Source organism: Myotis myotis, unplaced genomic scaffold (assembly GCF_014108235.1).
Source record: "Myotis myotis isolate mMyoMyo1 unplaced genomic scaffold, mMyoMyo1.p scaffold_m19_p_1, whole genome shotgun sequence".
NCBI lineage: Eukaryota > Metazoa > Chordata > Mammalia > Chiroptera > Vespertilionidae > Myotis > Myotis myotis.
The window spans coordinates 79,944,885-79,965,143 of record NW_023416313.1 but is presented as its reverse complement, the minus strand read 5'-3'; positions in this window follow the sequence as shown (position 1 = coordinate 79,965,143).

The following is a 20,259-nucleotide window of genomic DNA, read 5'->3' as shown; positions in this document are numbered from 1 at the left end:
CTCCTGGAAGAATATGTTAGCTTCTGACCAAAGAACCTGTTTGCATGGGGTTCTAATAATAGATGATGGAAAAGTTACCTTCCACCTGCCCTCACACTGCAGGCTGCACCCAGTTAGGGTGGAGCACTTAACTGGAGCCCCAGAAAACCTCCATCATCAAGACAAATAATACTTTCATGCAATATTTTTACAAATCAAAATCCGTGCAAAAATGTCCCTGATGAGCAAAACATCAAAATTTTAAATACAGATGAGACCTGACAGTGCTGGGTTGAGCCAACCCAAACCTACAGCAAAAGGAAATACTTGCACCCCATATCCATGCTGTGGTGAATTTTTTCAGGGGTTTACCTATTTCCGAACATTAAGGTAGTTGAAAAATTGAAAAGTAGGTGTATTACAACTCACAGTGTTAAGTTAAATGTTTTAATTACATTAACACCAAAATATATTATAATTTTACTTTCCTGACATTAATGAAAGCAAACTCATTGTAGTATTTTCAAAACCTGCATCTTTGCTTATCAGGTTTTCAGTTGAGAGAATCACTGTGTCTGCACCAAGTAACAATCTTAATTTTCTTTTAAATTAACTTTAATTTACCAGAATTAAGTTCTTTTATGGGATGTCATTGTGACACATATTGTTAAAAAATTCTCAAGGGTTTTCTAAATTTGGATCAAATTTCAGTAAGCAAAATTCATAAATGACTTTTAGCAGATCCAGGCATAATGCTGGTTTATACTACAAATTATTGACACCATGAACTACTTAAAATCAACTATTTTAGATGCAATTTGTCCAGAACTTAAAGTATCATAATATCTTTTTGTTTCTGAGCAGAAACAGTGGCCGCCACTTGGACATCAGATGAATTCATGCAGAATAACTAATTTTTGGTAAATTCAAAATCTGAAGGCAGTTTGCTAAATTTTGAGTTTCTCCATTTCAAATGTGAAATTAGGACATTTATAATCTTCTAAATTTTGATTTCATATCCAGTTTTCCCATAATAATTTATACTCATCTGATGAAGCATACATTTCCACTTTTTTCTTTTCATTTGCATTTATTTTCAAATGCAGAAAGAATATTCATAATTTTTGCTAAAGTTTTAAATGTATTAAACATACTTTTAAACTCACTCTCATTCTCTCATTTGGTTTAATTCACAATGCTTATTGAAATGGAGGCAAACAAAAGAGGTCAATTTTGGAAATAGTGTTACTTTTATTAAAGCCAAGAAGGTAAAATTATAGTACATGCTGGTTTGAATATATACATAAAATATTTAAATTTAAAATAATGTTGTCAGTTTTAATGCTCTTTCAATTTCAATATTTTCCACTTCCTTTAATATTTTGGAAGGAATTAACCATAAAAAATGCATAGATATATATGTAGAAGTGCACATTTTTCCTTCCTCCACTGTGAACACCGCACCCATTTGCGGCTAGGGTTCAAGGTCTGGAGAAGGGACTGATGCACAAATGGATACACTAGACAAGAAATATAAATTTAGAAGGCATGGGGAGCCAGGCGGATAACTTCCCTCTAGCGGAGAAACTCTCTGAAACCCCAGACCCATCAGCTTTTATTTACTTGAATACACATTTACCCTTTAGCAAAGCAAACAGGCATATCAAAGGTAAAGTTTGTTAAACAATTAAAGGATTATCAGGTTAGGGCAGTGGTCCGCAAACTCATTAGTCAACAGAGCCAAATATCAACAGTATAATGATTGAAATTTCTTTTAAAAGCCAAATTTTTTAAACTTAAACTATATAGGTAGGTACATTGTTATTAACTTAATTAGGGTACTCCTAAGGCTTAGGAAGAGCCACACTCAAGGGGCCAAAGAGCTGCATGTGGCTCAAGAGCCGCAGTTTGCTGACCACAGGGTTAGGGGATTGCCTTTAGCCATTCGGCCAGCAGTAGGGTAATATAATGCTGAATTTCAGCCTTGCTGAATATCAAAGTGCATCAACCTTCTAATGGGACTTCTTGCATTTATATGTTAACTACTGTTGGTCTTTGCCTCCAGCACTCCACAGGCTCTGGTCAGCCACTGTCAGTGAGCCTCTGTGTCCCAGATGACCACACCAATGCTCTGCTTCTCTGCAGCTCATGCTATATGACTCAGTTGTCAAAGTCCACTCAACCTTTCTTTCACACCCACCATAGTCTCTCCTGTCCTCCTTTTGTACTAAGATCTCAAAGAGATGAAGGAAGATTGAGGAGGGGACAGTGGATGTGTGCATCACTTTCCTTACTCTCTGTCCACCTGGTACTTTGAGAACACCATGGATGTGGGAGCCAGGCTCCTGGCTGGAAAGTTCCTCTCTTCCACCTCTCTGCCCCTGGGTGAGCCGTGCAGTCCTCTCTGCCCTATTCCCCATGTTAATGTAAAACTCTGCCACCTAGGGTTGCCCTGAGGGTAAATGAACTTAAACACACACACACACACACACACACACACACACAGCACATGGTGAATCTTCTGTCACTATTAATGCCACAATTCCAGGTAAAATTGTAGGCAGGAAGCTTTCCTCCGGCAGAACCACCTGTCAGTGTCACCACCTCGCCAGCTGATGAGTCAGCCCAACCCCAGTGGAGGTTGCACGTACAGTGGGTCTGTATCAGAGCTGGGGAAGCCTGAATGGGGAATCTGCTGACCTTATAGCCAGCCCTGAGCAGGCCTGCCTGCTGTCTTCGTGGGGAAGGAGGTGTCCTTACCTCCTGTCCACAGTGACCAGCTGCGGAACAGTGCTGACAAATGTGCTGAATGAGAGAGTGGTCAGGGCCTTTGGACGCACCCAGCAAGGGGTGTGGGGGCACAAGAGCTCCCAGAGAGCTGCTTGCCTGCAGTAGTTACTCCCTTCCTGTTCCACCCCAGTTGGTCTCTACTGTCCCTGGGCACCAAGGGTTCTCACATAATGTGAGATTTCCTGATTGATGAATATAGCTTATCTTAATCTAACTCTCCCTACTGTGTTATAGACTGAATGCATTATCCTCCCTGGATATAAGTAATGTGCTTTTTACATCCTAAGGAATGGATCTCTAATAATGTAATTTCATGATCCATGACCCATGAGTGAAAGAGAATGTCTCCTGGGACATTCCTCCAATCCAATTCTTTATTCTCTAAATGATGAAGGGACTTACTAGCCGGCTTTTCTCAGTGGATACAGCATCGGCCTGCAGACCGAAGGGTCCTGAGTTCAATTCCAGTCAAGTGCATGTACCTCAGTTGCAGGCTCCTCTCTGGCCCAGGCCCTGGTCAGAGCTCATGCAGGAGGCAACCAGTTGATGTGTTTCTCTCACATCGATGTTTCCCTCTGTCTTTCCCTCCCTCTCTCTTCCACTCTCTCTAAAAACCAATGGAAAAGTCTCCTTGGGTGAGGATGGATAAATAAATAAATAAATAAATAAATAAATAAATAAATAAATAAATAAATAAGGGACAAGGTGCCCAGTGCTGTGGGAGGCCTGGAAGGAGCCTTCATTTAAGCTGCTGTATGCGCTTCGTAGGGCTGCCATAACAAACTACCACAAATCGGTGGCTTAAAATGCCAGACCTTTATTCGCTCGCAGTTTTGGAGGCCACGGTTCTGGAGGCACAAGTCCTGCATCCACCTGTCAGCAGGATTGTTTCCTTCTGAAGGCTCTGAGGGAGGACTCATTAAAGACACCACAGAGAAGCAAAGAGACACATCCAGACTGCAGATGTATGAGCGTTCTCCAGAGAGACAAAGACAATAGGATGTGTGCAAATAAGAGAAAGAAGCATCAGAAGAAATTGGCCCATGAGACTTTAGAGGCTGGCAAATCCAAAATCTTCAGGGTAGGCAGCAGGCTGGAGGCCCAGGGAAGAGCCGATGCTGCAGTTGGAGTCCAACTCGCTGGCAGAGTTCCCTTGTTTGAAAGCCCAGTCTTTCTATTCTATTAAGTCCTTCAGCTGATTAGATGAGGCCCACCCACATTAGGAAGGGCAACCTGTTTTGTTCAACATCCACTGATTTAAATGTTAATCTGATCCAAAAACACTTGTAGACACACCAGAGTAACGTTTTACCAAATATCTGGGCACTGTGGCCCAGCCAAATTGACAAATACAATTAGCCATCCTGTGGAGCATTGTTCAAATCAGTGGTAGGGAGAGAATGGCAGGGGATGAGTGGTGGGAGGCAAAGCTGGAGATTTGAAAAGCCCTGCCAATGCGTGGACCTGGTTCCGATCCTGATCCAAAGAAATGAGCTGCAAAAAGGGACTGCTGAGACAAGAGGGGGAAACCTGACTGTGGGCTGGGCATTAGATAATAAAACGTATCCTTAAGCACAGAAAAACAGGTGAATAATGCCCATGCAGCAAACCCGGGACCTTTGTTGAGATGTGGGGTGCTGTGCTTTGGGTATATTTGAAAATTTACATAATAAGGTAATTTGGAGAAGTGTGATCTGACACTGTGTAGTGTCAGATACCTCCTCAAGCACAAATACATATTTGCTAAACTCTCTTTTTTTTTTTATCAGTATCTCGTGGATTCCCTCAGTGTTCTTTTTTTTCTTCTCAAATACATGACTGGAAATAGCAAAACCCACTTTCTGTCTCTTAGCACATAAAAGCCATCGGATTTGGAATTATGTTAATACCGTTTACCCAAGTTCCTGGAGAACATTTGCAAATCCCGCTGTGAGAGTGTTTCTAAATATTAGTAAAACATCAGGTGGCGACAGAAGCATGTGGAGGGTTGGGCCCGTGTTAATGGCAGGCTTATGCACAACTGGCTAGTTTGGGCTAAAGACATTCCAGAGATATTTTTATCTTAATTTGTATTTTATTCAGAACTCCTAGAGAAACGGCAATATCATGTAAATCCCAGAACACTTCATAGTTTCTCCAAATGCACCTCTATTTGGGCAATCTTAAAGGGATAGCAACATTTCCACAATTTCACGTGGAGCCCTGAAATGCAGCAAATCTTAGGAGACACGCAAGAAATGCATTTTAACGTTTCTAAATGAGATTTGCAGGTAAGGACCCACATATTTTCCACAAACCCCGAATTTATTTATGCAGGTTTCTAAGTGTTTTCTAAAAGAAAAAAGATAGATTTTCTTGCTTTAAAATTAAAGGCTTTTCTCCGCAATAAATGTTCACTTTAGAACCCAGTAGGGTTTCTCTTGAAAAGAAATAAAACCGTATAATTTCTTTTTTTAATCTTACTGAAAGGAAGATGTCCCATGCTGTCTTCGAGTAATAATTATATCAGTAAAAAACTGCATAGTGGGGAGAAAATATCCTCATGTTCCACAGGAAACCAAACCTCCCGCGTTAGGTGGTTATCTAGCGGTTATTTCTATGGCCAGAGGTTTGGGCGCTGCCTGCATTTGGAAGGAAAAGGAAAACACTAGCCCCAGCTTGTCCAATCAAGGGCAAGAGAAATGTCACGACTGTTGCCGTGACATGGAAAGAACTGGGAGACAGGACAGCCTTGTCCCACCAGCCAGGGTGAGGGCTACTCTATTTTATGTGGCCACACCTGAGCCTGCACTTGCATTCCTTTGCCTGCAGAGCGGTAAATACAAATGCGTACAAATCACTTCTAATCCTCTGCAGTTCTGATGTCAGAGCCAAGGGTTCCAGTCCCCTCACAGGTCCGTGCAGGTGGGCGGCCACCCCGCCAGGACGTAACATGCAGTTAAGAGACAACAGACAGAGCTTGCCCTACTATTGGGGGGTTTATTTCTTCACAGGAATTAATACCAACCCCCTGAAATGTGGGGACTGAGGTATAAGTTCAAAGAAATTCCTCACTTACTTAAAACCAGTGGAAGTCCATTCCTGCCACAGGTGAAGCACGCCCCTAAACCAAGTAGATCTGTAATTCCATGGAGGTATTTGAAGAAGGTTTAATAACCAGAGTAGGGAAATGGACGGTGGGAGACTCAACTCTTTCTCTTTTGAACCTATTTCTCCAGCGTCATGGGTTTTCAAAACATTGATTGCTTTTCCATCAAGCCAATTTTAACAACAAGCGAAATATATTTAATGCCTAACTGCAAATATGGTTGAATGATCGTAGATGTGTACATAATTAGTAGCCGCTGGCAATGAACAAAATGCATTGCTTTTCTGGAGCCTGCGAAAGGACAGAGCAATGCAAAACGGCCACAACCATTGTGATGGGAACCGAAGTCACCTCCTGGAGGAAGGATCGGTGTTGGGGAGAGGAGGCCTGTCCACCCCCCCCCAACCCCCCAATGCAGAGGTGCCAGCACCGTCCTGTCCGACTCAACGGCAAGTGGAAAATGCCATGGTCACCGCTTTCCCAAGCACGGGCCTGTCACACCATGAGCTAGGCTTTTCAGAACACCACAATTCCATGCACAGGTCGTTCCAACCTGACGGAATGCTAAAATTAAACACGAATCGTTGGGCACGTTAAATGGATGGCGTCTCACAACCACCTGCCTAGCAATGAAGCATTCCTGGGAGTGACGGGGTGGGTCCCTGGAGAGCTATTAAATATAATGACAATGCGCATCAGGACTGAAAGCGGTGGGGACACCGTCTGCAGTCATGGGAGGAGAGGAAGAGCTCTGCCCTCCAGCCCTGGCCAGGCCAGCAAGGAGGCGGGGACCAGAACCCAAGGCAGGAGGCAGGAGGCAGGAGGCAGGAGTGCCTGTGAATGCCCCTCCCAGCAGGGTCTCAGCTGCTTTTCCATAAACTCCTAGTAAATAAAAATTAAATGTAAGGTACTACACTTTTATGTACTCAAAGAGCTTTCCATTTTATGGCTTGCTTCCATGAGGGGTGGAGGAGAGAGAGAGAGAGAGAGAGAGAGAGAGAGAGAGAGAGAGAGAGAGAGAGAGAGGCTGAGTATGCTGGAAGACAAAGATTAATTGCTCTGGGGAAGATCAAGGCCTCGCTATTAGCTTTTCCTCGCAGGCATTCCCCACATCACTCATCTAAAACACCTTATAATAGTGTGATGGAAAGGGAGGGTGATTTTTATGATGTGAGTTAAATGGAAATTAGGGTGATTTTTTGAAACTCTAACATATGGCCCTACTGATTACTTTCCCCAACAAATTTTTCATGTGGTCATAATCTCAATTTGAATAAGAGTCTACAGGGGGAAATGGGAGGTATGAACACCCTGTGCCCTCGGGCCTCCTCGGAGAACAATAAAAACCAAATTTCCTCAAGTCAAAGGAAAATTCGAGGCAAGTAGAAAATTAATGGTCATGAAAAACCAACTCCAGAAACATTTCCCTGCGAGTGTCTCTCCTAACACTAATTTCCAACTGGAACTGGTGAGAGAGAGGGGATGTTGGGGTAGGGCTGCGGCCGGAGAGGCTGTGTGAGGTCTGGAGAGCCACTGGCCAGGCAGTCAGGACAAACACCATCACAGCAGGAGCCTTAGCCAGGCCACAGGGCCTTCCAGACATCCCTCCAGGCACGAGGCACGTGGTAAAACTTCACTTACTCAACTGTGTGGTCTTTCTCAGCTCAAAAACATCTTGTTTTAAATTATAAAAGAAATACATGCCTACTGCACAAAATTTTGAAAAAGTACAAAAATATAAAAGAAAAAGAACATGTAAAATCCCAAGACCCAGAGATAATAGCTGCTATTAGCTATTGCCAGTTTGGTATTTTCTAGCCCCTTTTTAATATTTTGAATACGTGTGTGTGTGTGTGTGTGTGTGTGTGTGTGTGTGTGAATTTAGCCCCTTTTTGAATATATATATATATATATATATATAAATTTATTACCTAGCTATTTGAGACTGTGAGGCTCCTGGGTCTGGAATGCTCCTTTTTATTTCCTTTCCTACGCTCCGCACTATCCAGTGTCATTAAAGAATCCTGATAAAATCCTTTGTCAAAACCTAAACATGTAAATGTCCACAGTGCATTCCATCCACGTGGATACCACGTTTTAATGATGACATTTTTAATTTGCCTCCTCCACCACCAAAGTGCTACACATTTGTAAATATCAGGACACAGTTTGATTAGAGAACTTGTATGTTGTTTCTTAATATCAGAGACAAGTTAGGAGCTAAGGATTAGATGACAAAGTATCGGAACTTACTGGACAGTGCAGAGCGTAGAAAAGGAAATAAAAACGAGTGTGCCAGACTCAGGAGCCACCCAGTCTCAAATATCCTAGATTATGAACTTATATATATATATATATGTATAAATTCTCAGTGGCGTTTGAGAAAGACCGGCCAGACACCAGAAATTCAGGATTTGTTAGTCATCCGGGAAGACGCGATCACTAACCCAGCGCATGGGCAGAGGTTTAACGTTGCCTGTGATGCGTGGCATTGCATCTGCATGAAAAAGTAGGTCTTCTGTGAAAAGGGCAAGAAAAATCTCCATGTCTGTGAGGATCTCCAGGTTGCTCTGGAGTGAGGATCTGATTCCAAAATGCCCCTCATAGCCCAGCTGGTGTGGCTCAGCAGTTGAACGTGAACCTATGAATGAGGAGGTCCCATTTTCCCGTCAGGGCACAGGCCCAGGCTGTGGGCTCCATCCCCAGAGTGGGGTGTGCAGGAGGCAGCCGATCCATGATTCTCTCTCATCGTTGATGTTTCTATCTCTCCTCCTCCTCCCTTCCTCTCTGAAATCAATAAAAATATATATATTTTTAAATGCAGAGAGGGGGGTGGTTGGTGTGGGGGCACCAGGCACAGTGGTCAGGAGCCCGAGGGTGCGGGCTGGTTGTCCAGGAGTGTGAGTGTGACTCCACATCCTCATCTGTGACCAGGGTTTCCCTGCAGCCTCAGAGGGCTGCTGTGGGTGTGCAAGGCTGCGGACAGTGCTCCCCACACGGAGGTGCTATTGCTACAGTTGCAATCCCATGCTCTTGTGTGCATCACAGTGCATCATTATACTCACACAGTTACTGATTTACCGCTGCTCTTGTCGTGCCTGCTAGTAACACGCTCTCTTATACGATTCACTACAGTATACTGTGGTCAGTACAATAATATAGCTATGGATGATATGGCTGTTGCTAAAAATATAATGATTAGAACTGTATAGTTATGAATACGTGGCTGTTAATAGTATTAATAAAATAGAGCTATTAATAATGTAGTACTGTATATTGTTAGTATTGGCAATATTTTTTGCCAATGGTGTTTTAGGGGAAATAAAGTGGCATTTACATTTTAAAGACGTTATTATATCTGTGTGTTTCCATATATGTTTCTGCATATATGTGCGTGGCATGTGAGTACCTGAGTGTATAAAACAGATTCCTTAGGAGACCCTTGGTTCAAAAAGAACACTGGCGTGTGTTTTGACTTAAGAGCAGGAGACGATTTGAGGAGAAACACCTGGGTACGGTTTTCACGCTGGCTCCAGTCCCCTCCGGGACCACAGACGCTGGGGCAGAGGGACTGTCTGCATCCACGTGGGCGGGGAATCAGGAGGACGCGGGGCCTTTGGGAGGAAGGTACAAATCAGGAGGAGGAGACACTGGGAGAGAAGCCAAGGAAATTGATTTTATTGGCAGAAAACGAAGGAGCTGAGGGGAGGAGTGGGCCAGGCAGCACGTCCCCCTGGGCCGCACCCAGGCCTGTCCCCAATGCTGCCTCACCCCCCTTCAGTCTGAGTCTCCGAAAGGAAGAGAGTGACTGCCTCCCTCCAAGCTTCTCCTCAAGCCCAAGTTCAGGACACACAAACGATTGTTGTGCCCGACACAGCACTGGCATCCAACATGTTAGCCATCATCTAAATAAATGTTACACTCGGAGGAAATTGCAGGAGGAGGAAATGAAGTCCAAGTAGGAAGCTGGAAAGCTGATTTTGTTAGGGAAAGAGAAAGCTAGTGTGAGGAGCCCAGGGAGTCACAGGAGGTCCCAGCGGGTCTGTGGGGAGAAGCCAGCTCAGCCCCTTACCTGCAAGTGAGTCTTTAAAACTCCTGTCAAAGCCAAATAAAGCACCACTGTCCCGGGTGCTTCATAATAAATCTCAGTGCTTTGCTAATTGCCTGTCACCACTGCAAACAGTATTTGCTTTGGGGGGGGACTTTTTTTTAAAAGGCTCTGGAAATAAATCAGAACTTTTAATTCATCTGAAGACAGACTGAGAAAAAACAAAACAAGGCAAAACAAAAAAAGCAGTTGATTGGGGGTGTGGGAGAAAGGGCTCTAGGATTAACAGGCTAATCTTGGGCATTATCTGAAAGAGGACCTAACCAGAAGTCAGCTAATTGTTTATGTACCATTTTCCTTCTAATCGAAAGGCAGGGAGAAGCCATCGCGATAAAGATGGCCCCTTGGAAGGGTTACCCACAAGGTGTCCGGCACAGCGGTTCCCGGCAGGATTGGAAGGTGAGGCCCACCTTCTCCACGGGGCTCAGGGCCCCGAGGGCCTCACGCTGAGCTAATCGCTTTCTTCAGCAGCTGCGAAGGCCACTCGTGCCGGCAGTTTATTTCCTAGGAAGTGGACTTTAATATAATATCACGTTATACACCCAGAGCTTCGTGCTCCTCGAAATCGCTTCTTAAGTCCCACCAACGGACAGAAATCACCTGCCATAACAGGAGCGTTTTGTCACCAAAGATAGGTGACAGGGGCCACTGCCAACTGCTCCAAAATACGGCGGTTTTCCAATGCGATGTTTCAGTCGTTTCCATGCAGAGCTTCCATTCCAGGGCTGACAGCAATGACCCTAGCAGAGTCCCTGAGACTGAATCACTTTAGAGTTTCAACAAGAAAAATGTCAAACTGAGATTTAAAAAAAAAGAAAGAATAAAAATCTATAGCATGTCATTGAGGGGCGAATGGGCAGAGCACAGGATTTTTAGGGCAGTAACACTACAGTGCGTGATACGCTAGTGGTGGGTTCATGTCAGTAGACATTTGTCCAGACTCATAGAATGTAGGACACCAAGAAGGCCAGGCCCTCGTGTCTGCTATGGACTCTGGGTGATGATGTGTCAGTGCAGGTTCATCAATTGTACCAAATACACCATCTGGTGGAGATGTGAATGGGGAGGGGGGGAGCAGGGGGTACATGGGAAATATTTGTAGCTTTCTCTCGATTTTGTTGTGAATCTAAAATTGCTCTAAAAATAAAGTCTGTTAAAAAGAATCGATAGCAGATTATTAATCAGTGCTATTAAATTTCATCCACAATCAAACTGGGCCATTTTTTCCCCCGGCGCGTCTGTGACTTGCCGCAAGCTGGCAGGTCTTGGGTTTGCCTCCCTCGGTAGGGAAGGGGACATGCGCATCCCTGAGGTCAGGACATTTAAGAAGATGAGAGACTGAGACGGAGGGCATCTGGGTGTCTTCTCCAAGGGAAACATCTAACAGGTGCCACAGCCCAGAGCAGACCTCCCCCTCCTCCAGCCTCCGGAAGCGAGGCCCAGGGTCTCAGGGACCCACGTCGCGGTCCTAGCCTGACCCTTCCCGCCCTCCGCTACAGAGTCACCACAATCAATCCCTGGACCACAGGGTAGGTGGACCTCACGGGTGACCAAGCAGCCACCGGCAGCCTTGCCACCCACCCGTGTGCACACATCGGATTTTTTTGCAGGTCCTGGAACTTTGGGTTGTGTTTTTAAAATGTGTAAAAGCCATACCTTGGTGGGAACGAGGGAGAGACATATCTTCATTCTGTGTCTCTATCCGGCACTTCTGCCAGTTCCCTCTCCTCATTGTGTGATTATCAATATTGATGTTTTCCTGACAAAGCAGCCTGGCAGGCTGAGCAGAGTTTGTCAATCGCTGAAAATAATAAAAGTCAGGTAACATTGTAGTCTGCTGTGTTACAACCCGGCTTCTTTCACTATCATGGCATAAAGCCACACCACTGTCCCATCCCCAAAGTATTATTTTACCCTCATTTTATATACAGGGAAACTGAGGCTCAGAAAAGCTGAGTAACACGGTGAGGTCAGGGCAGGTGGAGAGCAGGAGGCTGGTGGCTCACCTTCCCAGGTCTTCCCATTGCAGCCCCAGCCCCCCAGCCCTTCTCTTTTATTCTAGTAGCTCCAAGGATTTGAAAACAAGAATTACCTTGCTTTTAGATCCAAAATATGACATCATCAATGAAGAACCAGGCGCTGGCAAGATCGTGCAGGTATTTCGGGCCTCTTTACAGCCAATTTGGGTCTGATTGACACCATAATAACAGCCCTTAATAGACCCCCAGGGTGTTTGGCTGTGGGAGCCAGTGTGATGCAGACCCAGGCTGGGAATGGATTTGCTGGTTTTGCAAACACCCACAGCCCCAAACCCCAAAGTATTATTTTGTTGCTCATTATGGAAATATCAGCGTCACGTGAAAAGCAATAGAAACACAGGAGGCGGTGGATTTTTTTAGGTAGAATTGAGGCTCCGCCGCATGCACGGAAATGAAAGCCTCCCGAGCAAAATGATTTATAAATAAAAGAAGAGCCACTCGCATGTATTATAAATGATGCCTTTCCCGTCCTGGGCATCACAGAATGTTTCCCAGGGCCTTACAAAGCGCAGCACGGCAGGGATGTGATGAAGGAGGGGCCGCAGGATCCGCACGTGGGGGCGGCGTGGCGGCGGAGAGGCAGGGGGCTCCTGGCCTCCTCTGGCCTGTGATCCTTCCCAAACTGAGAAGAGCATGGCAAGAAGCCTAGTTAAAAGAGAGCAGATGTAGCAGGAAAGCCTAAGTATAACACCAGCTATCGCCACTGGTTCCACCCCACTGGGAATGAGGGGGACACTTTCTGATCTGACAGTGAATTTTTATAAAAGGTACACGTTTTAAAAATGTCACTTAAGGGGAGAAAAAAGTGCGCCGGGCTAATCTTTGGCCCCAAATGCAGTGTGTTTATTTAAGGAGTCAGTACTGAGTTTTCTGGGGAAGTGGCTGTAATGAGTGGAGGCTGGAGCAGCACCCTGATCCGCCGGCAGGAGCCGCTCAGTGGAACCAGAAAGGGGCTCCTGCTGATAGAATCCCGCACTCCCCTTTGTCTGCGTCTGATGCATCTACTGATCATTCGCATTAAGGCTCAGCCTTTCCAAGACAGCAAAGAAGAGGGAACCCTCTTTGCTTGTCACATTTCCACAAAGACGCATTCTTCACAGGTCACAGAGCGGACAGAAATGGCCAATGAGAAAGGGCTCCAGGAATTACTGGTGGGCCTATTTTAAATACCGCTCAAGCGAATATACTCTCAATATATGTTCCTCCATAAGTTTATTTTACTTTTAAAACGAATAGAATGAACGACACTGTGAATGTTCCACTGGTGCCAAATTACAGAGGCCAGTGCTGTCTGCCGGAAATACAAGGCAAGCCACATACGGAAATTAAAATTTTCTAAAACACATCATAAATGTAGAAGAAAGAGGTGAAAATAATTTTAATAATATGTATTTAAACTAATCTACCTAAAATATTATTTTAATGTGTAAATAACACAAAAGTCGTAATGAGATAATCACGTTATTTTTTCTTGACCAATCTTTTAATCCAGTGTGTGTTTCCCATCACCAGCCCGTCTACTAGTGAGTTTGGACAAGCCACAGTCCAAGCCGCCCAGGATCACACACGGCCTGTGGTTGCCGCACTGGACAGCACAGAATTAGAACATCTAGTCTTACCAGGTTTCAGAAATGGGATACTCTTGAACTGAATTTTATCATAAAACATATTTTATGCCACAACATTATTTGTGTGTCAGTTAAGAGCGTGAAAATATTTAAAGTCAAATACAAAAAATATTTTACAAGGCATTTCTTATTCCTAAATGTCTTGATCAGCTGATGTCCTATATGTGAAGCAAGAAATTATTAGTTCTCATGATTTAGTTTATATGGTAGGTGAAAAGTTGAAGAACTATTAGTGCAATGACTCCAACAAGCTTTGAATAAGCGATAAAGATTTAAGAATAACGGAAATGAATATCAGCAAACTCTGAGCACTCCCCATAGGCCAGGCACCCTGGTCAGAGCATCCCCATAACACTACAAATACGCACCGTTACTAACCATCCTGAAGTTTAAGAAAAGAAAGATTGAGATGGAGAGAAATAAGCACCTTAACGTTGCAGAGCCTTCCACCTCCTCAGGGCCTCAACTGTGATGGAACGAGGTCACCATGCCGTCGGGGACATCAAAACCCTGTGTGTGGCTGCAAGGAAGTCACTCCTCCATCCAGGCTTTCAGAGGGCGTGTTTGAGACAAAGGAGCGTCCAGGTGGGGTGTGCTTCCGAACAACTTTAGAGAGAAGCATTTTACAGGAAGAATGAAAATGCAAGAAAAATGAAAGCATAACATACCCCAAAGAATAACTTCTGACTAACTTACGAACTGTGTTGACTGGTGTTCAAATGCCAAAACCAGACACTGCCATTTAAAATATAATGTCTGTCCACCGTGGTAAGAGTTCACCTCACAATCTCTTTGTTCTCTGAATGTATAAAGGAGGAATTTTCTTGTGAACTTTTAAAAAAGATTACCATTATGGGGGAGGGGGGGGACAACATATGGGAGACAGGTAAAGGGAAGGGAGGGGAGTAAAGGGGGGGGGGCAGTGGACAAGAAAAGACATTATCACAGAGACACGTTTTCTTGGTTTTTGCTTTTCTTTCTCTGGACTCCAGGAATCTTAGCCCAGGCTATTGCTTCCCTCTAGTGTCTGAAATGCAGAATACAGATGACATGCTCTGAAAAAAATGGACAAACCTCAATTCAGCCCAGAATCAACCCAACTTTGGGATCGTTTTCATTAAAATCCAAAAAAGACAAATGACAGGAGTAAAATAATTATCTAGTTTGCTTGCATCCTTACAAATTGTGGATTATTCTCCCCCCTCCCCCCTTTTTTACAAGTATTTAAATTCCGGGGCTCTGAAAAAACTATGCTAGGAAACAGAATCTTCGCAAAAGCTAATCAACTCTGCCTGCATGCTATGCTACCATCTGTGTCCAACATTCCTGAGAAGTTTAGCACCGATACCTGGCTCTGTTGTGTATTTGGTCAGTGGGTTGTTTTGGCTAGGTTTGGGGGTTTTGTTTTTTACAATCTTAGCTGTAATTCTCACTCCTCATCTTAAGCCATCATTGATAAACCTGAATTGTTACTGTTTCAGAAATAATGAAAAGTTAGAGTTCCACCTGAAATGTTGAAAGCGACAATGAGACACAGGAAATACTAAATCGCTTCAGATGTTTCTACAGTTTTGTGAGGACCTTGTTCTTAGGCGTTCAGCATCCACATTACTGACCATTGCAATGACCATCACTGTGGCAAGTATTACATGTGCCAAGAAAGACAGGATAACAGGTTAGAATTGCCCAGTCTTACTGCTGGGAGCAGAGTAGGGTCAGCAGGAGACTTGGGAAGCGTCAGTGGGGTGACAGGAACTTGGAGAGGAAGGGCCGCTCAATGTTAACCAGCATCCCCTCCTGCTTGATGCGGCCTCTGTCTTAACTGAAGACCCGCTTTGCCAAGATTTGGCCCCAAATATTGCAGGACTGCTTTAACAAGCAGCAGAAGATTCAGACAACGACGCTACACAAAATATCCACGTTTTCTAGACCTTTCACATTAGTTTTTTCCTGGTATTGAAGACTTTGGAAATTGTATCATTCATACATGTCTTCTGGGTTTGTAAAAAATCCAAGAAAACTGGCAAAATCTCAGAGCTGGTCTTTTATCTTCAGAGAGAAACTAAACCAGGGTTGCATGCCTGAGCGCTCACTATGTGCTGGGTACTGCTTTAAGCTCGTCACAGACTTCTCTTAATTTGATCATCACCACGAAGGATGTGGTCGGAGCCATCAGGTCCTCCGGGACACCAGTCTGATCTGCCCAGATTAGTACAGCCTGTGGGTGGCACAGAATGCGTTCTTAGGAGAAATAAAAATGCACTTGTACAAAAGCAGCCCCTTGGGGGGGAACTTTAGTAGTATCTGTTTTTCACATTGTCTTATTAGTCATATTTAAAGGGCTCTTTCCCCTCCACCAACACATGGACTATTATTTGAATGGCCCACGCAGCCCCCAGTTTAAATCTGGGAATGACACGACCCCAAGCCTAAATCTGTCCTGTGGCTTTGCATTCCCAAATCCTGAGTAAATTAATCAGAGCAGGTCATGAATGGGTTTCTCTCCTCAGATGTTTGCTGAGAACAGAACAGATTTTTTTTTTTTTAGTTTCTTTTTTTTTTTTTAATTGCTTAAAGTATTACAAAGGGTATTACATATGCGTCCTTTTTATTCCCCCCCGCCCTTGACAATCCCCTGGCCTCCCCTACCCCCCAGTGTCTTATGTCCATTGGTTATGCTTATATGCATGCATACAAGTCCTTTGGTTGATCTCTTACCCCCCTCCCTCCTGCCTCCCAACCCTCCCCGGCCTTCCCACTGCAGTTTGACAATCTGAGGCAGCTCTGCCTCTGTATCTATTATTGTTCAAAAGTTTATAATGGTCTCTATTATCCATGAATGAGTGAGATCATGTGGTATTTTTCCTTCATTGACTGGCTTATTTCACTTAGCATAATGCTCTCCAGTTCCATCCATGCTGTTGCAAATGGTAAGAGTTCCTTCCTTTTTAGAGCAGCGTGGTATTCCATCGTGTAGATGTACCACAGTTTTCTAATCCATTCATCTACTGATGGGCACTTAGGCTGTTTCCAGATCTTAGCTATGGTGAATTGTGCTGCTATGAACATATGGGTGCATATATCCTTTCTGATTGGTGTTTCTGGTTTCCTGGGATATATTCCTAGAAGTGGGATCACAGGGTCAGAACAGATTTTTAAAAACCACTGATGTGCCAGATATTTACAAGATCCTGACAGAGTCCTGGCCAGATGGCACAGTTGGTTAGAGCGTCATCTCATACACCAATAGGTTATGGGTTTATTCCTCCACCAGGCCACATACCAAGATTTCTGGTTCAATCTCCAATCCAGGTGCCTAGAGGAGGCAACCACTTGATGTTTCTCTCTCATCTCTCTGTCTCTCTTTCCCTCTCTTAAAAAAATCAATAAACATATCCTTAAATGAGGATTATAAATAAATAATTGTGACAGGGAGCTTGAATACCTAGAAAAGAAAATGATTACATAGATGCATTTGATCAAACTCACAAGTGCTCTCCCCCTTGAACCTGAACACATCTCTGCTCCTTTTCAGTGGGTGGGCCCATGGTCTACTTGGCAAGAGTTGGATCAGCAAGAGTTTGATCAGTTGAATTTAAACATTAGTTAAGATTTAAAGCTCAAAATTAAACAAACAAAAATGCCAACAGGGAGGCAAGAGCACACAATGGAGTAAAGAAAGTCTCTTCAATAAATAGTGTTGGGAAAATTGGACAGATACATGCAAAAGAATAATACTAGACCCTCAACTTACACCACTCACAAAAATAAACTCAAAATGGATAAAAGACTTAAACGTAAGATGGGAAGCCATAAAAATATTAGAAGAATACATAGGCAGCAAAATATCAGCTATAGCTCATAGCAATATGTTTACTGACACATCTCCTAGGTCCTAGGACCTATGACAATGGAAACGAAGGCAAAAATAAACAAATGGGACTACAGCAAAATAAAAAGCTTCTGCACAGCAAAAGAAACCATCAACAAAACAAGAAAATCACTGCATGGGAAAGTATATTTGCCAATGTGACATCTGATAAGGGTTTAATCTCCAACACTTACACAACTTAACAAAATGAAGATAAGCAATGCAATCAAAGAATGGGCAAAGGACTTAAATAGACACTTTTCAAAAGTGGACATACAGAAGGCCAAGAGACATAGGAAAAATTGCTGAAAGTCACTAATAATCCTAGAGATGCAAATCAAAACCACTATGAGATACCATCTCACACCTGTCAGAATGGCTATCATTGCCTGGCTGGAATGGCTCAGTGGTTGAGCATTGACCAGAAGGTCATGGTTCAATTCCCAGTCAGGGCACAAACCCAGGTTGCAGCTCGATCCTTAGTGTGGGGCATGCAGGAGGCAGCCGATCAATGATTCTCTCTCTCATTGATCTTTCTATCTCTCTCTTCCTCTCCTTTCCTCTCTGAAATCAATAAAAACACATACTTAAAAATAAAAATAATAAAATAAATAAAAGAATGGCTATCATCAACAAATCAGCAAATGACAAATGCTGATGAGGATTTGGAGAAAAGGGAACCCTCATGCACTGCTGGTGGGAATGCAGACTGGCGCAGCCACTATGGAAAACAGTATGGAGTTTCCTTAAAAAAATTAAAAATGGAATTCCCATTTGACCCAGAAATCCCACTTCTAATAATATATCCCCCCAAAAACAGAAACAACAGTCAGAAAAAAACATATTCATCCCTATGTTCATAGCAGCACAATTTACAATAGCTAAGATTTGGAAACAGCGTAAGTGCCCATCAGCCGATGAGTGGATTAAAAAACTGTTGTACATCTACACAATGGAATACTACACTGCTATAAAAAAGAAAGAATTTTTACCATGTGTAACAGCATGGATGGACCTAGAAAGCATTATGCTAAGTGAAATAAGCCAGTCAGAGAAAGGTAAGTATCACATGATCTCACTCATTTGTGGAATATAATGAACAGCATAAACTGATGAACAAAAACAGATCCTGAGACACTGAATCATCAAACAGATCATCAAACCTCAGAGGGAAGGCAGGGGAGGGAGGGGGGGGGAGCGGGATGGATAAGAGATCAACCAAAGAACTTGTGTGCATATAAGCATAACCAATGGACACAGAGAATGGGGGGAGGGGGAAGAAAGCCCAGGGCTGGGGGGCAGGGGCAGGCTGGGAGAGGACAATGGAGGGAAAAGGGGACATGCTTTAAAAAATAAAGAATTAAAAAACAATTTAAAAAAGAGCATACAATGGAGTAAACACAATCTCTTCAATAAATGGTGTTGGGAAAATTGGGCAGATGCATGCAAAAAAAATAAAACTAGACCACCATCTTACACCATGCACAAGAATAAACTCAAAATGGATAAAAGACTTAAATGTAAGTCAGGAAACCATAAGAATCCTAGAAGAAAACATAGGAAGTAAAATCTCAGACACCACAAGTAGCAGTATTTTTGCCAATATGTCTCCTAGGGCAAGGGAAATAAAGAAAAAATAAACAAATGGGTCTACATCAAACTAAAAAGCTTCTGTGTAGCAAAAGAAGCCATCAACAAAATGAAAAGGGAACCCACTGTATGGGAGAACATATTCGTCTATGATACATCTGATAAGGGATTAATTCCCAAAATATATTAAAAAAAAAACTTATACAGCCCTAGCCAGTTTTGCTCAGTGGATAGAACATCAGTCCAGGGACTGAAGGGTTGAGGGTTCGATTCCAGTCAAGGACATATACCTCAGTTGCAGGTTCAGTCCCTGTGTGGGAGGCAACCAATCAATGTGTCTCTCTCATATTGAAGTTTCTTTCTCTGTGTCTCTCCCACTCCCTTCCACTCTCTCTAAAAATCAATGGAAAAATATTCTCAGGTAAGAATTAACAAACAAAAAAAAAGAAAGATAGAAAGAAAAGAACTTATATAACTCAACACCCAGAAGATAAATAATCCAATTAAAAATGGGCAAAGGACCTGAATAGACACTTCTCCAAAGTGGCCATATACATGGCCAATAGATGTTAATAATGCTTGTCACTAATCAACAGAGAGATCCAAATTAAAACTACACTGAGGTATCACCTCACACCTACCAGAATGGCTACCGTCAATAAATCAACAAACAACAGGTGCTGGCAAAGATGGGGAGAATAGGGAATACTCTTGCACTGTTGGTGGAAATGCAAACTGTGCAGCCACTGTGGGAAACAGTATGGAGTTTCCTCAAAAAATTAAAAATGGAACTTTAAACACCAATCAGAAAAACTATATGCCCCGCTCACAGCAGCATTATTTAGAATAACAAAGATCTGGAAACAGCCCAAGTGCCCATCAGTAGATGAGTGGATAAAAAATCTGTGGTACATTTACCCAATGAAATACTATGCAGCTATAAAAAAGAAGAAACTCCCTTAACCCTTTGCAATGGCATCAATGGACCTGAAGATTATTGAGCTAAGTGAAATAAGCCAGTCATAGGAAATATCACATTATCTCACCTATATGTGGAATCTAACAAACAAAATAAACTGACAACCAAAATAGAATCAGAAGCATGGATACATGGGCCATACTGAGAGAGGGGAGGGAGGTGGGAAGGACTGAAAGAGATTAACCAA